Here is a 6,040-nt window from a genome sequence, read left to right as displayed (position 1 = left end):
TGAGCAGAGATGATGGGGAGGTGAGCAGAGATGGGGAGATGAGCAGAGATGGGGAGGTGAGCAGAGATGGGGAGGTGAGCAGAGAGATGGACTTTTTCAGCCTGGAATGTACATTCCGCAGCAGAAAGACATTTCTACATGCAGAGTCAAGTCCAAAGGAGAGGAAAGGTGCGGGGTCTCTGAGAGCCTCGAAAGGGAGAGCGGCTCTGCAGACATCTTGATTTTAGACTTGGTAACTCCCATGGTATAAGAATAAATTCCTGTTGTCTTAAGTTACCAAGTTGATGGCCATTTGTTATGGAGATCCAGAAAAGGAAAGTAGTCCCTTTGAGGACATAGGTCACACCCCACTCCTTCTGCAAGGCTTCCTTCATCTTTCCTGTATCCACCTCCCACCAGCTTACCGCCATTCAGTCCCTGAGTCTGTGTCACTCTAAATATAACTAGGTTCCACTCCATTGTAACCCCCTGAGCCAGCACCACTCAGAGAATTTAGTGAGCACATCCCTGTGGTCCAGACACTAGATAGCTTCACAAACATGACCACATACAGCAGTGGTTACAACCCATGTGGGGTTCGAATGCTCCTTCCACAGGGATAACATATCAGATACCCTGCGTACCACATGTTTACATTATGATTCATAACAGTCGCAAAATTACAGTGATGAAGTAGCAATGAAAGTAATTTTATGTTTGAGGGTCCCTACAACATGGGGAACTATACTAGAGGGTCACAGCCTTAAGAGCCCCTGACATAGAGCCATGGCAACAAGCGTCAGAGGTAGGCACAGTCATCGCTGCGTTATAGATAGGAAAACCAAGGCCCAGCAGCTTGCCAAAGGCCATTCGGTGAGCAGAGAGAATGTGTATCCAAATCCTTCAGAATCACAGGTCCAGTGAGGATAAGCATGGGCTACTCAGAAGAAGAGTAAGGAAAACAGTGGGTTATAATTAGCTAGAGTTGAGACAGAGCCTCTGTGTGTGTGTGAGTGTGTGTGAGAGTGTGTGTGTGTGTGTGTGTTTGAGTGTGTGTGTGCATAAGTACATATACAAGATTAGCGAACAAGGGACCCTACTGCGTCAGAGGGACAAGAAAGGACAAAGGGAGAAGGCAGGGGAAGGAAGAAGAGAAGGGTTAGCTTTGTTCAGGTTTTGAAGCAGAACATGTTTTTCTATCTCCTTCGCTTCTCCTTGTTCACATTTCTGTCCCCTTCTGGAAGCCTTGTTTTCAAGATTTCAGAGGCAAATTTTAGCTTAGCTTCCACTATGGCCTTTCACCCAATGAATAATCTTCCTAAGGTAAATCTGGGTCCCAAGTCTTAGAACCTACTAACGCTACCATACACTGCAGGACAGGTCTTTATGACTTATCTCAGCTCTGGATCTTGGTAGCATTAAAAGGTTACCTGAGGGGACACTGATACATCGTGAACAATGCTTTAAGGGGCAGTAGGAAATGTGGCACGCAGAGAAGAAGAAAAGGCCATGTCGCCATGAAGGCAGAAAATGGAGTGATACAACCACAAGCCATGGAAAGCAAGCAACCATGGCTCTGCAGAGAAAGCCAATAAATAGTCCTCCAGACCCCCCTGGGATCATGATCCTGTGGACGCCATGGCTCCAGTAATGCTGATTCTAGACATCTGACCTCCAGACTGGAAACCTTTTTTGTTTTCATCCCCCAAATCCGGGATCATTTGTTATAGCAGCCACAGGAAACTCATTCTCTAGGCCTTTCCAGATTATCTGAATTCCAATCAAAGCTTAGTGTCTCAGTAGCTTCTTTAACTTTGGTCTTGAGGAAGAACAAAATATATCATATTATTCTCAAGGAATCTCTCAAAAGAAGGTGAGCATTAAAAAAATATTTGTTATATATTTTTTTATGTACAAGTGAATGTACGTCTGTGCACCATGTGCATGCAGTGTTCATAGGAGCCAGAAGAGGGTGGCAGCTGGGCGGTGGTGGCGCAAGCCTTTAATCCCAGCACTTGGGAGGCAGAGGCAGGCGGATCTTTGTGAGTTCGAGACCAGCCTGGTCTACAAGAGCTACTTCCAGGACAGGCTCCAAAACCACAGAGAAACCCTGTCTCGAAAAACAAAAAAACAACAACAACAACAAAAAAAAACAGAAGAGGGTGGCAGATCCCCTGGAACTGGAGTTAGAGATGGGTGTGAGCTGCCATGTGGGTGCTGAGAACCAAACCAGGTTGTCTGGGACAGCACTCTGCGTTCTCAACCACTGACCCATCTCCCTGGCTGAAAATGGCTTCTGATGGCTTGAGTGTCCGTGTGTGCCTGCGTGTGTGCCTGCGTGTGTGCTTATGTGTGTGTCTGTGTGTATGCTTGCGCGGGTGCCTGTGCGGGTGCCTGCGTGTGTGCCTGCATGTGTGCCTGCGTGTATGCTTGCGCGTATGCCTGTGTGTGTGCCTGCGTGTGTGTCCCTGTGTATATGCCTACTTTTGTGCATTTTCAGTATTTCTCTGCAAAGGTAGAGAAGTTGGAAGCGTTCGCAGCACTCTAGAGTGGTAGTACAGATTTACCACCTTAGCTGCATGGCTACTACCATGCTGTGCAAGGGTCACCGAGAGCTCAACCTGAGTTCTCAGGCCAGGGACTCTAGAGCAAACTGTGGGACTACATGGGATGCAAGAACAATGGGGATAAAGATGGCATTGTTTTGAAAGCTGAGTTTTCTGCACTCCCTGCTTCCTTGCCTGCTTGGCATGGGATGCAGACATTGTCACTGTGTGTCCTGATGGTGGCTGTACTGGCTAGTTTATGTCAACTTGACACAGGCTAGAGTCATCAGAGGGAAGGTGGCCTCACTTGAGAGCATGCCTCCATGGGGTTAGGCTGTAGGCAAGGTTGTAAAGCATTTTCTTATAGTGATTGACAGGGAAGGGTCCAGCCCATGGTAGGTGGTACCGCCCCTGGACTGATCTTGCTAGGTTCTATATTTTAAAAAAGCAAGCTGAGCAAGCCAGTAAGCAGCACCCCTCCATGGCCTCTGTTATCAGCTCCTGCCTCCAGGTTCTTGTCCTGCTTGAGGTTCTGTCCTGACTTCCTTGGATGATGAACTGTGATGTGGAAGAGTAAGCTGAATAAGACCTTTCCTCCCCAGGTTGCTTTTGGTCATGGTGTTTCCTCATTGCAATAGAAACCCTAACTAAAACAGAGGGCAAGACTTCAATCATTGCCAGTGCTCTCTTGCCTGGCCTGAACAGCCAATGTCGTTGTTGGCTTGAGACTATGCTTGGTGACCAGAGAGAGCAGAGAAATATGAGTACTGAGTAAGAAAAATCTGTGGAGTTTGCCGACATGGTGGGATAGTGGATGTCGCGATGGTAGACTTCCCTGCTGAGGCTATTGTATTAACACCAGCCACACAGTGTTTTCTTCTTTCTTAGCACGTGAACCTGCGGAAGGCAGGGGAAGCCCTGTGCTGCTGGCTACTCCCAGTCCCTGGCTCATGACCAGTGCTCAGTACGTGCTGCCATTATTACTAAACCCATAAAAAGTTCACGAGGGCTGGGAGAAGGCTCAAGAGCATGGCCAATGCTTTTTTTCCGATGCTCACACACTGAGAGAAGGCAGGAAGACATCCTACAGAATGTACGCCCCGCCTAAATCCCAGGGGGCTGACTGGACTTTGCTTGACCGTCATTGAGGTAGCTGGACCTGGAGGTCACTTAGCAAATCAGCAGATCTTTGGTAAAATACTTTGCGATAGCAGCTTCCTGTGGGCTGTGGGACATCCTGGGTCTCCCCATTGTTCATCAGATCCCTCAGCCCTGACCTGAGACCCCGAGTTCCAGCAATCTCAGGGACCCTTTCTAAGGGGAGTTTGGTGATCTTACTGCAGAATAAAACCATGGCTTTCGTTCACCTGCTGCCCGGCCTTCCTGCTCCTTCAGTAGCAAAGAAGAGCTAGTGTACAATGCCTCCCGCTCTCTGCCAGGGCACTCACACTTCCTGTCTTCATCTGTGAGTCTAGAACAGTAGTTTTCAACCTGTGGGTCGGAATCCCTTTCACAGCGGTCACCTTAGAGCCTTAGAAAGCTCAGATGTTTATGTTATAACTCACAACAGTAGTAAAATTACAGTTACGAAGTAGCATGGAAAATAATTTTATGGTAGGGGTCACCATTGGTCTCCACATTCTTCTTTAGCAATTTATTTTTATTTTATTGCATTGTTTTGCCTGCATATGTGTCTGCAGGGGAACGTGCAAGATGAAGGGGGACCATGCAAGATGAAGTAATCCCACACTAGCTCCAAATAGGGTATAATAAGGGATTTTTTTTTTAATTTAAAGGGGTACTCACAGATCACAATGGGAAACAGGAACGGAATCCAGCACCCAGGTGTGAGAGCAGGAAGCAAGAGGCAGCTCATGAAGGCGACCGCCATCTTTTTGGTACCTAAGGTCACACCCAAACTGGTCCAGCCTCTCAAAGGCCATTGGCTGAAGGAGGTTCCCCATCACATGTCTGTGTGTCTATGTGAGGTGTCAGATCCCCTGGAATGAGGAGTTACAGACAGTTGTGAGCTGCCATGTGGGTGCCGGGAAGTGAACCCGGGACCTCTGGAAGAACAGCCAGTACTTCTTAACCGCTGAGCCACCTCTCCAGCCCCCTGCCCACTACATTCTTTTCTTTCTATCCATTTCCACTTTCTCCTTTCCCAAACCCTGTTTCTAAATTTGACAGAAAGAAGAAAGAATCCATCACCCAGCATTTGGAAATGATGGAACTGGAGCAATATACAATAAAATAGCAATAATGAACATTGTTCGTATTTGCTGTATATTTTTCAGCAGAGGTCTTTTGATGTTAGAAAGCTAAGCACAGAACAATATCTAATTAGCATTGCCTCGTTTCTAAACAGCTTGTTTCAAATCTTGCTTTTTCCCCCCAAACTATTTATTTTTAAAATGACCTTAAATTGTGTATTTATTATTAATTTAATACACATTAAATTAATCAGCTTTTCATTGCTGTAATGAAATACCCAGGGAGTTAGTGTAAAAAAAGAAAAGACCTTTAATTTACCGACTGTTTCGGAGATTCAAGGCCATGGTGCCTTCATCGCCCCATCTTAGTGGGGGACTCCCAGAAATGTGACATCAAAGCAGATGACAAAGTAGGAACATGGACAGGAGCAACAGACTGCAACTGGATGCAGGAAGCAGAGCTAAGTGAAGCTAGACTCAGTTTTCATAGCAACTGAATCACCAAGGGCTCCAGGAGAGGAACTGGGCACGCCTCCAACAACCGCGGACCTCCCACTGAGCTCCACTTCTTCCTTTTTATAAAAAGACTAACGTTTATTTATCTAATTTTTAAAGCAATCTTTTCTCGTTTTGCATACAAATCCCGTTTCCACTTCCTCCCCTCCTCCTGCTTCCCCCCCCTTCCCCCACCCACTCCTCAGAGAGAATAAGGCTTCCCATGGGGAGTCAACAAACTCTGGCATATCACTTTAAGGCAGGACCAAGGCCCTCCCCGCCCCCCATATCTAGGCTGAACAAGATATTCCTCCAAAGAGAATGGGTTTCAGAAAGCCAGTTCAAGCACTAGGGATAAGTCATGGTCTCACTGCCCGTGTCCCCACAGACCGCCCCGGCCGGCCACACAGCCACTCAACTGTCACTCACATTCAGAGGGTCTAGTTTGGTTCTATGCAGGTTCCCTGCTGTCAGTCTGGAGTCAGGGAGCTCCTACTAGCTCAGGTCAGGTGTTTGAACTCCGTTTTTTAAAGGTCCCACCCTCTCCCTATACCACTGCCTTGAGGAACAACACTAGTGACCAATCCTAGTGACTGTTGGAACCAAACCACAAACAAATCATGGCAAGCAAGGTATTTTGTCTCTCAGTCTCCGTGGGGCATTGCTTCCACAACACCCTAGGAAACAAAATTCACAAATGCTTAGGTTCTTTTACATAAAGATTGCATAGTATTTGCACATCTGGTATCTATTTTATTATTTCAGGGGATGGGGTCTTAAGTATCCTAGGTTGGCCCCTAACTCCCT

Source organism: Microtus ochrogaster, linkage group LG7_11 (assembly GCF_000317375.1).
Source record: "Microtus ochrogaster isolate Prairie Vole_2 linkage group LG7_11, MicOch1.0, whole genome shotgun sequence".
Lineage (NCBI taxonomy): Eukaryota > Metazoa > Chordata > Mammalia > Rodentia > Cricetidae > Microtus > Microtus ochrogaster.
Note: the sequence above shows the minus strand (reverse complement) of the source record.